This window comes from Urocampus carinirostris, chromosome 4 (genome assembly GCF_059441175.1).
Source record: "Urocampus carinirostris isolate Australia breed hairy pipefish chromosome 4, RoL_Ucar_1.0, whole genome shotgun sequence".
In the NCBI taxonomy this organism is placed as follows: Eukaryota; Metazoa; Chordata; class Actinopteri; order Syngnathiformes; family Syngnathidae; genus Urocampus; species Urocampus carinirostris.
Window position 1 is genome coordinate 45,919,213 of NC_142352.1, and position 16,944 is coordinate 45,936,156.

The 16,944-nt window shown below is 39.8% G+C and overlaps 13 non-coding genes across 13 annotated transcripts; all 13 read left to right on the forward strand.

Annotated features, from left to right (window-relative positions):
- Positions 1-1,638: 1,638 nt before the first annotated feature.
- trnav-uac (transfer RNA valine (anticodon UAC)) lies at positions 1,639-1,711 on the forward strand. Its single transcript has one exon. It is a non-coding gene; the product is annotated as a tRNA-Val (tRNA).
- A 999-nt stretch (positions 1,712-2,710) lies between these two features.
- Positions 2,711-2,783, forward strand: trnav-aac (transfer RNA valine (anticodon AAC)). The gene has a single exon. It is a non-coding gene; the product is annotated as a tRNA-Val (tRNA).
- A 462-nt stretch (positions 2,784-3,245) lies between these two features.
- On the forward strand, positions 3,246-3,318 carry trnav-aac (transfer RNA valine (anticodon AAC)). The gene has a single exon. It is a non-coding gene; the product is annotated as a tRNA-Val (tRNA).
- A 459-nt stretch (positions 3,319-3,777) lies between these two features.
- On the forward strand, positions 3,778-3,850 carry trnav-uac (transfer RNA valine (anticodon UAC)). The gene has a single exon. It is a non-coding gene; the product is annotated as a tRNA-Val (tRNA).
- Positions 3,851-5,386: 1,536 nt separating this feature from the next.
- On the forward strand, positions 5,387-5,459 carry trnav-aac (transfer RNA valine (anticodon AAC)). The gene has a single exon. It is a non-coding gene; the product is annotated as a tRNA-Val (tRNA).
- Positions 5,460-5,921: 462 nt separating this feature from the next.
- trnav-aac (transfer RNA valine (anticodon AAC)) lies at positions 5,922-5,994 on the forward strand. Its single transcript has one exon. It is a non-coding gene; the product is annotated as a tRNA-Val (tRNA).
- A 995-nt stretch (positions 5,995-6,989) lies between these two features.
- Positions 6,990-7,062, forward strand: trnav-aac (transfer RNA valine (anticodon AAC)). The gene has a single exon. It is a non-coding gene; the product is annotated as a tRNA-Val (tRNA).
- Positions 7,063-7,524: 462 nt separating this feature from the next.
- trnav-aac (transfer RNA valine (anticodon AAC)) lies at positions 7,525-7,597 on the forward strand. The gene has a single exon. It is a non-coding gene; the product is annotated as a tRNA-Val (tRNA).
- A 1,530-nt stretch (positions 7,598-9,127) lies between these two features.
- trnav-aac (transfer RNA valine (anticodon AAC)) lies at positions 9,128-9,200 on the forward strand. Its single transcript has one exon. It is a non-coding gene; the product is annotated as a tRNA-Val (tRNA).
- A 2,063-nt stretch (positions 9,201-11,263) lies between these two features.
- trnav-aac (transfer RNA valine (anticodon AAC)) lies at positions 11,264-11,336 on the forward strand. Its single transcript has one exon. It is a non-coding gene; the product is annotated as a tRNA-Val (tRNA).
- Positions 11,337-12,327: 991 nt separating this feature from the next.
- Positions 12,328-12,400, forward strand: trnav-aac (transfer RNA valine (anticodon AAC)). Its single transcript has one exon. It is a non-coding gene; the product is annotated as a tRNA-Val (tRNA).
- Positions 12,401-13,936: 1,536 nt separating this feature from the next.
- trnav-aac (transfer RNA valine (anticodon AAC)) lies at positions 13,937-14,009 on the forward strand. Its single transcript has one exon. It is a non-coding gene; the product is annotated as a tRNA-Val (tRNA).
- Positions 14,010-14,471: 462 nt separating this feature from the next.
- trnav-aac (transfer RNA valine (anticodon AAC)) lies at positions 14,472-14,544 on the forward strand. Its single transcript has one exon. It is a non-coding gene; the product is annotated as a tRNA-Val (tRNA).
- The last annotated feature ends 2,400 nt before the right edge of the window (positions 14,545-16,944 follow it).

Genomic DNA, 16,944 nt, shown 5'->3' on the forward strand with positions numbered 1-16,944 from the left:
TTGGATCCTAATGATATACTATATTACCAATAATAAAAGAAACATTGTGCACCAAATTCATGATTTTTAAAATATATGATGTCATAACAGCCTGTATTATTTCAAAAAACCTGTGAATATTTACAGAATTAAACTTTCAATTTGTCTACCCTTAGCAAACAACACAGAGATGATGCTCTTCATATTGACCAGGCACAAGTGTCTTTCTAAGGAGAGAGAAAGATCAGAAGAAAGAGAGAGAGGGAGAGGGAAGATGAGAGGGGAGAGAGAGAGAGGGAGACAGAAAGACAGAGAGGGACAAAGAGAGGCAGAGAAGAAGGATAAATATAACGGGACACAGAGAAAAAGAAAAAAGAAAAAGAAAAAGAGAGATAGAAGGGGAGAAAAAGAAAGATAGAAGGAGAGTAAAGAAAGAACAAATGCAGAGAATGAAAGACAGTAAAAGAAAAAGGGAGAAAGGTAGAGAAATAAAAAGGAAGAAAGAAAGGGTAAAAAACAGAAAGAAAGTGAGAGTAAACGAAAGAAGAAAGAAAGAAAGAATGACAGCAAGAGTAAAAGAGGGAAAAAACAAAAAAAAATAGCAAAAAAGTAAGAGTACAGAGAAAGACAGAGAAAGACAAAGGGTGAGAGAGGATAAGAGAAATAGAGATAAAATGGAATGGAGAAAAAACAGACAGAAATAGAGGGATAAAGAGAACGAGAGAGAGCGAGGGAGAGAAAGAGAGAGAAAGAGAGACTGAAAGAGTGAGAGTGAGAAAGACAGAAAAAAAGGAGAAAAAGAAAAAGAGACAAATCAAAATAAATGGCGATGTATAAATATACATTATATATTATAGAGATTTAGTAAAGTAACAGCTGTTTCCACAGTGTAGTGGTCATCAAACTTGCCTATCAGTGTCAGTGGCTGGTTAAAAAGCAGGTGGAGAAATATAACGGATTTCATTTTTGATCTAATATAAACATACTTTTTTTAAAGTGATTCTAAACTAACTGCTGAGTTTAGCGCTTTCACATCGCAGCGGAAGTCAGATGTTTGTAAAATGTAGTGGTTTTCACATTCAGCTCAAACGAGAAAGGTCCCTAGTTCGATATCAGAATGAAAAAAACACCACAGGTGTCACCTTTTAACTGAAGAAAATGTGTCTTTTGTTAGTTTTTGAAACTACCCAACTACTTTGTTTGTGGCGCTCATTTTTGATTAAAAACTCCCTTTTTTACAGCGATTCAAAACTAACTACTTTGAGTTTGGCTCTTTGATATTGTTGCAGCAGTCAGCTGTTTCTACACTGTAGTGGTTTTCACATTCACGTCAAACTAGAAAGGTCACCGATTCGATACCAGGTTGCAACAATAACCACTGGTGTCACAATCTAGCTGTTCATATTCTGCCTTTGGTTAGTTTTCGAAACTACCCAACTACTTTGTTTGTGGCGCTTTCATAGTGAAACAACAGTCAGCGGTTTCCAAATTAGGGTGATGATGACATTTGCCTCACAGGAGAAAGGTCCCTGATTTGGCACTGGGTGGAAGCATCCCATTGGTTTCACATTTGAACTGAAAAAAATGAGTTTTTCGGAATGATTCTTAACTACCTGATCAATTTGTCTGTGGCTCTTTCATATTTTTGACATATTAGCTGTTTTCATAGTGTAGTGGTTATCACGATTGCCTTACATGCGATAGGTCCCTGGTTCGAAACCAGGTGGAAACATTCTGAATACACTTTTTGATTTAAAAAAACAACCTTTTTTACAGCAATTCGAAACTAACTACTTTGGGTTTGGCTCTTTCACATTGTTGCAGTAGTCAGCTGTTTCTACACTGTAGTGGTTTTCACATTCACCTCAAACTAGAAAGGTCACCGATTCGATACCAGGTTTCTAACAATAACAACTGGTGTCACTTTCTAGCTGATCATATTCTGCCTTTTGTTAGTTTTCGAAACTACCCAACTACTTTGTTTGTGGCGCTTTCATAGTGAAACAACAGTCAGCTGTTTCCAAATTAGGGTGATGATATCATTTGCCTCACAGGAGAAAGGTCCCTGATTTGGCACTGGGTGGAAGCATCCCATTGGTTTCACATTTGAACTGAAAAAATGAGTTTTTCGGAACGATTCTTAACTACCTGATCAATTTGTCTGTGGGTCTTTCATATTTTTGACATAGCAGCTGTTTCCATAGTGTAATGGTTATCACACTCGCCCAACACGCGATAGGTCCCTGGTTCGAAACCAGGCGGAAACATTCTGAATACCCTTTTTGATTTAAAAAAAAACACCCTTTTTTACAGCAATTCGAAACTAACTACTTTGAGTTTGGCTCTTTCACATTGTTGCAGTAGTCAGCTGTTTCTACACTGTAGTGGTTTTTGCATTCACCTCAAACTAGAAAGGTCACCGATTCGATACCAGTTTTCTAACAATAACAACTGGTGTCACCTTCTAGCTGATCATATTCTGCCTTTTGTTACTTTTCGAAACGACCCAACTACTTTGTTTGTGGCGCTTTCATAGTGAAACAACAGTCAGCTGTTTCCAAATTAGGGTGATGATATCATTTGCCTCACAGGAGAAAGGTCCCTGATTTGGCACTGGGTGGAAGCATCCCATTGGTTTTACATTTGAACTGAAAAAATGAGTTTTTCGGAACGATTCTTAACTACCTGATCAATTTGTCTGTGGCTCTTTCATATTTTTGACATATCAGCTGTTTCCATAGTGTAGTGGTTATCACACTCGCCTAACACGCGATAGGTCCCTGGTTCGAAACCAGGTGGAAACATTCTGAATACACTTTTTGAGTTAAAAAAACACCCTTTTTTACAGCAATTCGAAACTAACTACTTTGAGTTTGGCTCTTTCACATTGTTGCAGTAGTCAGCTGTTTCTACACTGTAGTGGTTTTTGCATTCACCTCAAACTAGAAAGGTCACCGATTCGATACCAGGTTTCTAACAATAACAACTGGTGTCACCTTCTAGCTGATCATATTCTGCCTTTTGTTAGTTTTCGAAACGACCCAACTACTTTGTTTGTGGCGCTTTCATAGTGAAACAACAGTCAGCTGTTTCCAAATTAGGGTGATGATATCATTTGCCTCACAGGAGAAAGGTCCCTGATTTGGCACTGGGTGGAAGCATCCCATTGGTTTCACATTTGAACTGAAAAAATGAGTTTTTCGGAACGATTCTTAACTACCTGATCAATTTGTCTGTGGCTCTTTCATATTTTTGACATATCAGCTGTTTCCATAGTGTAGTGGTTATCACACTCGCCTAACACGCGATAGGTCCCTGGTTCGAAACCAGGTGGAAACATTCTGAATACCCTTTTTGATTTAAAAAAACACCCTTTTTTACAGCAATTCGAAACTAACTACTTTGGGTTTGGCTCTTTCACATTGTTGCAGTAGTCAGCTGTTTCTACACTGTAGTGGTTTTCACATTCACCTCAAACTAGAAAGGTCACCGATTCGATACCAGGTTGCAACAATAACCACTGGTGTCACCTTGCTGATCATATTCTGCCTTTTGTTACTTTTCGAAACGACCCAACTACTTTGTTTGTGGCGCTTTCATAGTGAAACAACAGTCAGCTGTTTCCAAATTAGGGTGATGATATCATTTGCCTCACAGGAGAAAGGTCCCTGATTTGGCACTGGGTGGAAGCATCCCATTGGTTTCACATTTGAACTGAAAAAAATGAGTTTTTCGGAATGATTCTTAACTACCTGATCAATTTGTCTGTGGCTCTTTCATATTTTTGACATATTAGCTGTTTTCATAGTGTAGTGGTTATCACGATTGCCTTACATGCGATAGGTCCCTGGTTCGAAACCAGGTGGAAACATTCTGAATACACTTTTTGATTTAAAAAAACAACCTTTTTTACAGCAATTCGAAACTAACTACTTTGGGTTTGGCTCTTTCACATTGTTGCAGTAGTCAGCTGTTTCTACACTGTAGTGGTTTTCACATTCACCTCAAACTAGAAAGGTCACCGATTCGATACCAGGTTTCTAACAATAACAACTGGTGTCACTTTCTAGCTGATCATATTCTGCCTTTTGTTAGTTTTCGAAACTACCCAACTACTTTGTTTGTGGCGCTTTCATAGTGAAACAACAGTCAGCTGTTTCCAAATTAGGGTGATGATATCATTTGCCTCACAGGAGAAAGGTCCCTGATTTGGCACTGGGTGGAAGCATCCCATTGGTTTCACATTTGAACTGAAAAAATGAGTTTTTCGGAACGATTCTTAACTACCTGATCAATTTGTCTGTGGGTCTTTCATATTTTTGTCATAGCAGCTGTTTCCATAGTGTAATGGTTATCACACTCGCCTAACACGCGATAGGTCCCTGGTTCGAAACCAGGCGGAAACATTCTGAATACCCTTTTTGATTTAAAAAAAAACACCCTTTTTTACAGCAATTCGAAACTAACTACTTTGAGTTTGGCTCTTTCACATTGTTGCAGTAGTCAGCTGTTTCTACACTGTAGTGGTTTTTGCATTCACCTCAAACTAGAAAGGTCACCGATTCGATACCAGTTTTCTAACAATAACAACTGGTGTCACCTTCTAGCTGATCATATTCTGCCTTTTGTTACTTTTCGAAACGACCCAACTACTTTGTTTGTGGCGCTTTCATAGTGAAACAACAGTCAGCTGTTTCCAAATTAGGGTGATGATATCATTTGCCTCACAGGAGAAAGGTCCCTGATTTGGCACTGGGTGGAAGCATCCCATTGGTTTCACATTTGAACTGAAAAAATGAGTTTTTCGGAACGATTCTTAACTACCTGATCAATTTGTCTGTGGCTCTTTCATATTTTTGACATAGCAGCTGTTTCCATAGTGTAGTGGTTATCACACTCGCCTAACACGCGATAGGTCCCTGGTTCGAAACCAGGCGGAAACAATCTGAATACCCTTTTTGATTTAAAAAAAAACACCTTTTTTTACAGCAATTCGAAACTAACTACTTTGAGTTTGGCTCTTTCACATTGTTGCAGTAGTCAGCTGTTTCTACACTGTAGTGGTTTTTGCATTCACCTCAAACTAGAAAGGTCACCGATTCGATACCAGTTTTCTAACAATAACAACTGGTGTCACCTTCTAGCTGATCATATTCTGCCTTTTGTTACTTTTCGAAACGACCCAACTACTTTGTTTGTGGCGCTTTCATAGTGAAACAACAGTCAGCTGTTTCCAAATTAGGGTGATGATATCATTTGCCTCACAGGAGAAAGGTCCCTGATTTGGCACTGGGTGGAAGCATCCCATTGGTTTCACATTTGAACTGAAAAAATGAGTTTTTCGGAACGATTCTTAACTACCTGATCAATTTGTCTGTGGCTCTTTCATATTTTTGACATATCAGCTGTTTCCATAGTGTAGTGGTTATCACACTCGCCTAACACGCGATAGGTCCCTGGTTCGAAACCAGGTGGAAACATTCTGAATACACTTTTTGAGTTAAAAAAACACCCTTTTTTACAGCAATTCGAAACTAACTACTTTGAGTTTGGCTCTTTCACATTGTTGCAGTAGTCAGCTGTTTCTACACTGTAGTGGTTTTTGCATTCACCTCAAACTAGAAAGGTCACCGATTCGATACCAGGTTTCTAACAATAACAACTGGTGTCACCTTCTAGCTGATCATATTCTGCCTTTTGTTAGTTTTCGAAACGACCCAACTACTTTGTTTGTGGCGCTTTCATAGTGAAACAACAGTCAGCTGTTTCCAAATTAGGGTGATGATATCATTTGCCTCACAGGAGAAAGGTCCCTGATTTGGCACTGGGTGGAAGCATCCCATTGGTTTCACATTTGAACTGAAAAAATGAGTTTTTCGGAACGATTCTTAACTACCTGATCAATTTGTCTGTGGCTCTTTCATATTTTTGACATATCAGCTGTTTCCATAGTGTAGTGGTTATCACACTCGCCTAACACGCGATAGGTCCCTGGTTCGAAACCAGGTGGAAACATTCTGAATACCCTTTTTGATTTAAAAAAACACCCTTTTTTACAGCAATTCGAAACTAACTACTTTGGGTTTGGCTCTTTCACATTGTTGCAGTAGTCAGCTGTTTCTACACTGTAGTGGTTTTCACATTCACCTCAAACTAGAAAGGTCACCGATTCGATACCAGGTTGCAACAATAACCACTGGTGTCACCTTGCTGATCATATTCTGCCTTTTGTTACTTTTCGAAACGACCCAACTACTTTGTTTGTGGCGCTTTCATAGTGAAACAACAGTCAGCTGTTTCCAAATTAGGGTGATGATATCATTTGCCTCACAGGAGAAAGGTCCCTGATTTGGCACTGGGTGGAAGCATCCCATTGGTTTCACATTTGAACTGAAAAAATGAGTTTTTCGGAACGATTCTTAACTACCTGATCAATTTGTCTGTGGCTCTTTCATATTTTTGACATAGCAGCTGTTTCCATAGTGTAGTGGTTATCACACTCGCCTAACACGCGATAGGTCCCTGGTTCGAAACCAGGCGGAAACAATCTGAATACCCTTTTTGATTTAAAAAAAAACACCTTTTTTTACAGCAATTCGAAACTAACTACTTTGAGTTTGGCTCTTTCACATTGTTGCAGTAGTCAGCTGTTTCTACACTGTAGTGGTTTTTGCATTCACCTCAAACTAGAAAGGTCACCGATTCGATACCAGTTTTCTAACAATAACAACTGGTGTCACCTTCTAGCTGATCATATTCTGCCTTTTGTTACTTTTCGAAACGACCCAACTACTTTGTTTGTGGCGCTTTCATAGTGAAACAACAGTCAGCTGTTTCCAAATTAGGGTGATGATATCATTTGCCTCACAGGAGAAAGGTCCCTGATTTGGCACTGGGTGGAAGCATCCCATTGGTTTCACATTTGAACTGAAAAAATGAGTTTTTCGGAACGATTCTTAACTACCTGATCAATTTGTCTGTGGCTCTTTCATATTTTTGACATATCAGCTGTTTCCATAGTGTAGTGGTTATCACACTCGCCTAACACGCGATAGGTCCCTGGTTCGAAACCAGGTGGAAACATTTTGAATACACTTTTTGAGTTAAAAAAACACCCTTTTTTACAGCAATTCGAAACTAACTACTTTGAGTTTGGCTCTTTCACATTGTTGCAGTAGTCAGCTGTTTCTACACTGTAGTGGTTTTTGCATTCACCTCAAACTAGAAAGGTCACCGATTCGATACCAGGTTTCTAACAATAACAACTGGTGTCACCTTCTAGCTGATCATATTCTGCCTTTTGTTAGTTTTCGAAACGACCCAACTACTTTGTTTGTGGCGCTTTCATAGTGAAACAACAGTCAGCTGTTTCCAAATTAGGGTGATGATATCATTTGCCTCACAGGAGAAAGGTCCCTGATTTGGCACTGGGTGGAAGCATCCCATTGGTTTCACATTTGAACTGAAAAAATGAGTTTTTCGGAACGATTCTTAACTACCTGATCAATTTGTCTGTGGCTCTTTCATATTTTTGACATATCAGCTGTTTCCATAGTGTAGTGGTTATCACACTCGCCTAACACGCGATAGGTCCCTGGTTCGAAACCAGGTGGAAACATTCTGAATACCCTTTTTGATTTAAAAAAACACCCTTTTTTACAGCAATTCGAAACTAACTACTTTGGGTTTGGCTCTTTCACATTGTTGCAGTAGTCAGCTGTTTCTACACTGTAGTGGTTTTCACATTCACCTCAAACTAGAAAGGTCACCGATTCGATACCAGGTTGCAACAATAACCACTGGTGTCACCTTGCTGATCATATTCTGCCTTTTGTTACTTTTCGAAACGACCCAACTACTTTGTTTGTGGCGCTTTCATAGTGAAACAACAGTCAGCTGTTTCCAAATTAGGGTGATGATATCATTTGCCTCACAGGAGAAAGGTCCCTGATTTGGCACTGGGTGGAAGCATCCCATTGGTTTCACATTTGAACTGAAAAAATGAGTTTTTCGGAACGATTCTTAACTACCTGATCAATTTGTCTGTGGCTCTTTCATATTTTTGACATAGCAGCTGTTTCCATAGTGTAGTGGTTATCACACTAGCCTAACACGCGATAGGTCCCTGGTTCGAAACCAGGCGGAAACAATCTGAATACCCTTTTTGATTTAAAAAAAAACACCTTTTTTTACAGCAATTCGAAACTAACTACTTTGAGTTTGGCTCTTTCACATTGTTGCAGTAGTCAGCTGTTTCTACACTGTAGTGGTTTTTGCATTCACCTCAAACTAGAAAGGTCACCGATTCGATACCAGTTTTCTAACAATAACAACTGGTGTCACCTTCTAGCTGATCATATTCTGCCTTTTGTTACTTTTCGAAACGACCCAACTACTTTGTTTGTGGCGCTTTCATAGTGAAACAACAGTCAGCTGTTTCCAAATTAGGGTGATGATATCATTTGCCTCACAGGAGAAAGGTCCCTGATTTGGCACTGGGTGGAAGCATCCCATTGGTTTCACATTTGAACTGAAAAAATGAGTTTTTCGGAACGATTCTTAACTACCTGATCAATTTGTCTGTGGCTCTTTCATATTTTTGACATATCAGCTGTTACCATAGTGTAGTGGTTATCACACTCGCCTAACACGCGATAGGTCCCTGGTTCGAAACCAGGTGGAAACATTCTGAATACACTTTTTGAGTTAAAAAAACACCCTTTTTTACAGCAATTCGAAACTAACTACTTTGAGTTTGGCTCTTTCACATTGTTGCAGTAGTCAGCTGTTTCTACACTGTAGTGGTTTTTGCATTCACCTCAAACTAGAAAGGTCACCGATTCGATACCAGTTTTCTAACAATAACAACTGGTGTCACCTTCTAGCTGATCATATTCTGCCTTTTGTTAGTTTTCGAAACGACCCAACTACTTTGTTTGTGGCGCTTTCATAGTGAAACAACAGTCAGCTGTTTCCAAATTAGGGTGATGATATCATTTGCCTCACAGGAGAAAGGTCCCTGATTTGGCATTGGGTGGAAGCATCCCATTGGTTTCACATTTGAACTGAAAAAATGAGTTTTTCGGAACGATTCTTAACTACCTGATCAATTTGTCTGTGGCTCTTTCATATTTTTGACATAGCAGCTGTTTCCATAGTGTAGTGGTTATCACACTCGCCTAACACGCGATAGGTCCCTGGTTCGAAACCAGGTGGAAACATTCTGAATACACTTTTTGAGTTAAAAAAACACCCTTTTTTACAGCAATTCGAAACTAACTACTTTGAGTTTGGCTCTTTCACATTGTTGCAGTAGTCAGCTGTTTCTACACTGTAGTGGTTTTTGCATTCACCTCAAACTAGAAAGGTCACCGATTCGATACCAGGTTTCTAACAATAACAACTGGTGTCACTTTCTAGCTGATCATATTTTGCCTTTTGTTAGTTTTCGAAACTACCCAACTACTTTGTTTGTGGCGCTTTCATAGTGAAACAACAGTCAGCTGTTTCCAAATTAGGGTGATGATATCATTTGCCTCACAGGAGAAAGGTCCCTGATTTGGCACTGGGTGGAAGCATCCCATTGGTTTCACATTTGAACTGAAAAAATGAGTTTTTCGGAACGATTCTTAACTACCTGATCAATTTGTCTGTGGCTCTTTCATATTTTTGACATATCAGCTGTTTCCATAGTGTAGTGGTTATCACACTCGCCTAACACGCGATAGGTCCCCGGTTCGAAACAGTTGGAAACATTCTGAATACCCTTTTTGATTTAAAAAAACACCCTTTTTTACAGCAATTCGAAACTAACTACTTTGGGTTTGGCTCTTTCACATTGTTGCAGTAGTCAGCTGTTTCTACACTGTAGTGGTTTTCACATTCACCTCAAACTAGAAAGGTCACCGATTCGATACCAGGTTGCAACAATAACCACTGGTGTCACCTTGCTGATCATATTCTGCCTTTGTTAGTTTTCGAAATGACCCAACTACTTTGTTTGTGGCGCTTTCATAGTGTAACAACAGTCAGCTGTTTCCATTTTAGGGTGATGATGACATTTGCCTCACAGGTGAAAGGACCCTGATTTGGCACTGGGTGGAAGCATCCCATTGGTTTCACATTTGAACTGAAAAAATGAGTTTTTCGGAACGATTCTTAACTACCTGATCAATTTGTCTGTGGCTCTTTCATATTTTTGACATATCAGCTGTTTCCATAGTGTAGTGGTTATCACACTCGCCTAACACGCGATAAGTCCCTGGTTCGAAACCAGGTGGAAACATTCTGAATACACTTTTTGAGTTAAAAAAACACCCTTTTTTACAGCAATTCGAAACTAACTACTTTGAGTTTGGCTCTTTCACATTGTTGCAGTAGTCAGCTGTTTCTACACTGTAGTGGTTTTTGCATTCACCTCAAACTAGAAAGGTCACCGATTCGATACCAGTTTTCTAACAATAACAACTGGTGTCACCTTCTAGCTGATCATATTCTGCCTTTTGTTACTTTTCGAAACGACCCAACTACTTTGTTTGTGGCGCTTTCATAGTGAAACAACAGTCAGCTGTTTCCAAATTAGGGTGATGATATCATTTGCCTCACAGGAGAAAGGTCCCTGATTTGGCACTGGGTGGAAGCATCCCATTGGTTTCACATTTGAACTGAAAAAATGAGTTTTTCGGAACGATTCTTAACTACCTGATCAATTTGTCTGTGGCTCTTTCATATTTTTGACATAGCAGCTGTTTCCATAGTGTAGTGGTTATCACACTAGCCTAACACGCGATAGGTCCCTGGTTCGAAACCAGGCGGAAACAATCTGAATACCCTTTTTGATTTAAAAAAAAACACCTTTTTTTACAGCAATTCGAAACTAACTACTTTGAGTTTGGCTCTTTCACATTGTTGCAGTAGTCAGCTGTTTCTACACTGTAGTGGTTTTTGCATTCACCTCAAACTAGAAAGGTCACCGATTCGATACCAGGTTTCTAACAATAACAACTGGTGTCACCTTCTAGCTGATCATATTCTGCCTTTTGTTAGTTTTCGAAACGACCCAACTACTTTGTTTGTGGCGCTTTCATAGTGAAACAACAGTCAGCTGTTTCCAAATTAGGGTGATGATATCATTTGCCTCACAGGAGAAAGGTCCCTGATTTGGCACTGGGTGGAAGCATCCCATTGGTTTCACATTTGAACTGAAAAAATGAGTTTTTCGGAACGATTCTTAACTACCTGATCAATTTGTCTGTGGCTCTTTCATATTTTTGACATAGCAGCTGTTTCCATAGTGTAGTGGTTATCGCACTCGCCTAACACGCGATAGGTCCCTGGTTCGAAACCAGGTGGAAACATTCTGAATACACTTTTTGAGTTAAAAAAACACCCTTTTTTACAGCAATTCGAAACTAACTACTTTGAGTTTGCCTCTTTCACATTGTTGCAGTAGTCAGCTGTTTCTACACTGTAGTGGTTTTTGCATTCACCTCAAACTAGAAAGGTCACCGATTCGATACCAGGTTTCTAACAATAACAACTGGTGTCACTTTCTAGCTGATCATATTTTGCCTTTTGTTAGTTTTCGAAACTACCCAACTACTTTGTTTGTGGCGCTTTCATAGTGAAACAACAGTCAGCTGTTTCCAAATTAGGGTGATGATATCATTTGCCTCACAGGAGAAAGGTCCCTGATTTGGCACTGGGTGGAAGCATCCCATTGGTTTCACATTTGAACTGAAAAAATGAGTTTTTCGGAACGATTCTTAACTACCTGATCAATTTGTCTGTGGCTCTTTCATATTTTTGACATATCAGCTGTTTCCATAGTGTAGTGGTTATCACACTCACCTAACACGCGATAGGTCCCCGGTTCGAAACAGTTGGAAACATTCTGAATACCCTTTTTGATTTAAAAAAACACCCTTTTTTACAGCAATTCAAAACTAACTACTTTGGGTTTGGCTCTTTCACATTGTTGCAGTAGTCAGCTGTTTCTACACTCTACTGGTTTTCACATTCACCTCAAACTAGAAAGGTCACCGATTCGATACCAGGTTGCAACAATAACCACTGGTGTCACCTTGCTGATCATATTCTGCCTTTGTTAGTTTTCGAAATGACCCAACTACTTTGTTTGTGGCGCTTTCATAGTGTAACAACAGTCAGCTGTTTCCATTTTAGGGTGATGATGACATTTGCCTCACAGGTGAAAGGACCCTGATTTGGCACTGGGTGGAAGCATCCCATTGGTTTCACATTTGAACTGAAAAAATGAGTTTTTCGGAACGATTCTTAACTACCTGATCAATTTGTCTGTGGCTCTTTCATATTTTTGACATATCAGCTGTTTCCATAGTGTAGTGGTTATCACACTCGCCTAACACGCGATAGGTCCCTGGTTCGAAACCAGGTGGAAACATTCTGAATACACTTTTTGAGTTAAAAAAACACCCTTTTTTACAGCAATTCGAAGCTAACTACTTTGAGTTTGGCTCTTTCACATTGTTGCAGTAGTCAGCTGTTTCTACACTGTAGTGGTTTTTGCATTCACCTCAAACTAGAAAGGTCACAGATTCGATACCAGTTTTCTAACAATAACAACTGGTGTCACCTTCTAGCTGATCATATTCTGCCTTTTGTTACTTTTCGAAACGACCCAACTACTTTGTTTGTGGCGCTTTCATAGTGAAACAACAGTCAGCTGTTTCCAAATTAGGGTGATGATATCATTTGCCTCACAGGAGAAAGGTCCCTGATTTGGCACTGGGTGGAAGCATCCCATTGGTTTCACATTTGAACTGAAAAAATGAGTTTTTCGGAACGATTCTTAACTACCTGATCAATTTGTCTGTGGGTCTTTCATATTTTTGACATAGCAGCTGTTTCCATAGTGTAATGGTTATCACACTCGCCTAACACGCGATAGGTCCCTGGTTCGAAACCGGGCGGAAACATTCTGAATACCCTTTTTGATTTAAAAAAAAACACCCTTTTTTACAGCAATTCGAAACTAACTACTTTGAGTTTGGCTCTTTCACATTGTTGCAGTAGTCAGCTGTTTCTACACTGTAGTGGTTTTTGCATTCACCTCAAACTAGAAAGGTCACCGATTCGATACCAGTTTTCTAACAATAACAACTGGTGTCACCTTCTAGCTGATCATATTCTGCCTTTTGTTACTTTTCGAAACGACCCAACTACTTTGTTTGTGGCGCTTTCATAGTGAAACAACAGTCAGCTGTTTCCAAATTAGGGTGATGATATCATTTGCCTCACAGGAGAAAGGTCCCTGATTTGGCACTGGGTGGAAGCATCCCATTGGTTTCACATTTGAACTGAAAAAATGAGTTTTTCGGAACGATTCTTAACTACCTGATCAATTTGTCTGTGGCTCTTTCATATTTTTGACATAGCAGCTGTTTCCATAGTGTAGTGGTTATCACACTAGCCTAACACGCGATAGGTCCCTGGTTCGAAACCAGGCGGAAACAATCTGAATACCCTTTTTGATTTAAAAAAAAACACCTTTTTTTACAGCAATTCGAAACTAACTACTTTGAGTTTGGCTCTTTCACATTGTTGCAGTAGTCAGCTGTTTCTACACTGTAGTGGTTTTTGCATTCACCTCAAACTAGAAAGGTCACCGATTCGATACCAGTTTTCTAACAATAACAACTGGTGTCACCTTCTAGCTGATCATATTCTGCCTTTTGTTACTTTTCGAAACGACCCAACTACTTTGTTTGTGGCGCTTTCATAGTGAAACAACAGTCAGCTGTTTCCAAATTAGGGTGATGATATCATTTGCCTCACAGGAGAAAGGTCCCTGATTTGGCACTGGGTGGAAGCATCCCATTGGTTTCACATTTGAACTGAAAAAATGAGTTTTTCGGAACGATTCTTAACTACCTGATCAATTTGTCTGTGGCTCTTTCATATTTTTGACATATCAGCTGTTTCCATAGTGTAGTGGTTATCACACTCGCCTAACACGCGATAGGTCCCTGGTTCGAAACCAGGTGGAAACATTCTGAATACACTTTTTGAGTTAAAAAAACACCCTTTTTTACAGCAATTCGAAACTAACTACTTTGAGTTTGGCTCTTTCACATTGTTGCAGTAGTCAGCTGTTTCTACACTGTAGTGGTTTTTGCATTCACCTCAAACTAGAAAGGTCACCGATTCGATACCAGGTTTCTAACAATAACAACTGGTGTCACCTTCTAGCTGATCATATTCTGCCTTTTGTTAGTTTTCGAAACGACCCAACTACTTTGTTTGTGGCGCTTTCATAGTGAAACAACAGTCAGCTGTTTCCAAATTAGGGTGATGATATCATTTGCCTCACAGGAGAAAGGTCCCTGATTTGGCACTGGGTGGAAGCATCCCATTGGTTTCACATTTGAACTGAAAAAATGAGTTTTTCGGAACGATTCTTAACTACCTGATCAATTTGTCTGTGGCTCTTTCATATTTTTGACATAGCAGCTGTTTCCATAGTGTAGTGGTTATCACACTCGCCTAACACGCGATAGGTCCCTGGTTCGAAACCAGGTGGAAACATTCTGAATACACTTTTTGAGTTAAAAAAACACCCTTTTTTACAGCAATTCGAAACTAACTACTTTGAGTTTGGCACTTTCACATTGTTGCAGTAGTCAGCTGTTTCTACACTGTAGTGGTTTTTGCATTCACCTCAAACTAGAAAGGTCACCGATTCGATACCAGGTTTCTAACAATAACAACTGGTGTCACTTTCTAGCTGATCATATTTTGCCTTTTGTTAGTTTTCGAAACTACCCAACTACTTTGTTTGTGGCGCTTTCATAGTGAAACAACAGTCAGCTGTTTCCAAATTAGGGTGATGATATCATTTGCCTCACAGGAGAAAGGTCCCTGATTTGGCACTGGGTGGAAGCATCCCATTGGTTTCACATTTGAACTGAAAAAATGAGTTTTTCGGAACGATTCTTAACTACCTGATCAATTTGTCTGTGGCTCTTTCATATTTTTGACATAGCAGCTGTTTCCATAGTGTAGTGGTTATCACACTCGCCTAACACGCGATAGGTCCCCGGTTCGAAACAGTTGGAAACATTCTGAATACCCTTTTTGATTTAAAAAAACACCCTTTTTTACAGCAATTCGAAACTAACTACTTTGGGTTTGGCTCTTTCACATTGTTGCAGTAGTCAGCTGTTTCTACACTGTAGTGGTTTTCACATTCACCTCAAACTAGAAAGGTCACCGATTCGATACCAGGTTGCAATAATAACCACTGGTGTCACCTTGCTGATCATACAGGGAGTGCAGAATTATTAGGCAAGTTGTATTTTTGAGGATTAATTTTATTATTGAACAACAACCATGTTCTTAATGAACCCAAAGTCTCATTAATATCAAAGCTGAATATTTTGGAAGTTGGAGTGGGGCTTTTTTAGTTTTAGCTATTTTAGGAGGATATCTGTGTGTGCAGATGACTATTACTGTGCATAATTATTAGGCAACTTAACAAAAAACAAATGTATACCCATTTCAATTATTTATTTTCATCAGGGAAACCAATATAACAGCTCAACATTCACAAATATACATTTCTGACATTCAAAAACAAAACAAAAACAAATCAGTGACCAATATAGCCACCTTTCTTTGCAAGGACACTCAAAAGCCTGCCATCCATGGATTCTGTCAGTGCTTTGATCTGTTCACGATCAACATTGCGTGCAGCAGCAACCACAGCCTCCCAGACACTGTTCAGAGAGGTGTACTGCTTTCCCTCCTTGTAAATCTCACATTTGATGAGGGACCACAGGTTCTCTATGGGGTTCAGATCAGGTGAACAAGGAGGCCATGTCATTAGTTTTTCTTCTTTTAGAACCTTTCCTTCCAGCCACGCTGTGGAGTACTTGGATGCGTGTGATGGAGCGTTGTCCTGCATGAAAATCATGTTTTTCTTGAAGGATGCGGACTTCTTCCTGTACCACTGCTTGAAGAAGGTGTCTTCCAGAAACTGGCAGTAGGACTGGGAGTTGAGCTTGAGTCCATCCTCAACCCGAAAAGGCCCCACAAGCTCATCTTTGATGATACCAGCCCATACCAGTACCCCACCTCCACCTTGCTGGCGTCTGAGGCGGACTGGAGCTCTCTGCCCTTTACCGATCCAGCCACGGGCCCATCCATCTGGCCCATCAAGACTCACTCTCATTTCATCAGTCCATAAAACCTTAGAAAAATCCGTCTTGAGATTTTTCTTGGCCCAGTCTTGACGTTTCAGCTTGTGTGTCTTGTTCAGTGGTGGTCGTTTTTCAGCCTTTCTTACCTTGGCCATGTCTCTGAGTATTGCACACCTTGTGCTTTTGGGCACTCCAGTGATGTTGCAGCTCTGAAATATGGCAAAACTGGTGGCAAATGGCATCTTGGCACCTGTACGCTTGACTTTTCTCAGTTCACGGGCAGTTATTTTGCGCCTTGGTTTTTCTACACGCTTCTTGCGACCCTGTTGACTATTTTGAATGTAACGCTTGATTGTTCGATGATCACGCTTCAGAAGCTTGGCAATTTTAAGAGTGCTGCATCCCTCTGCAAGATATCTCACTATTTTTGACTTTTCAGAGCCTGTCAAGTCCCTCTTCTGACCCATTTTGCCAAAGGAAAGGAAGTTGCCTAATAATTATGCACACCTGATATAGGGTGTTGATGTCATTAGACCACACCCCTTCTCATTACAGAGATGCACATCACCTGATATGCTTAATTGGTAGTAGGCTTTCGAGCCAATACAGCTTGGAGTAAGACAACATGCATAAAGAGGATGATTCGGTCAAAATACTCATTTGCCTAATAATTCTGCACTCCCTGTATTCTGCCTTTGTTAGTTTTCGAAATGACCCAACTACTTTGTTTGTGGCGCTTTCATAGTGTAACAACAGTCAGCTGTTTCCATTTTAGGGTGATGATGAA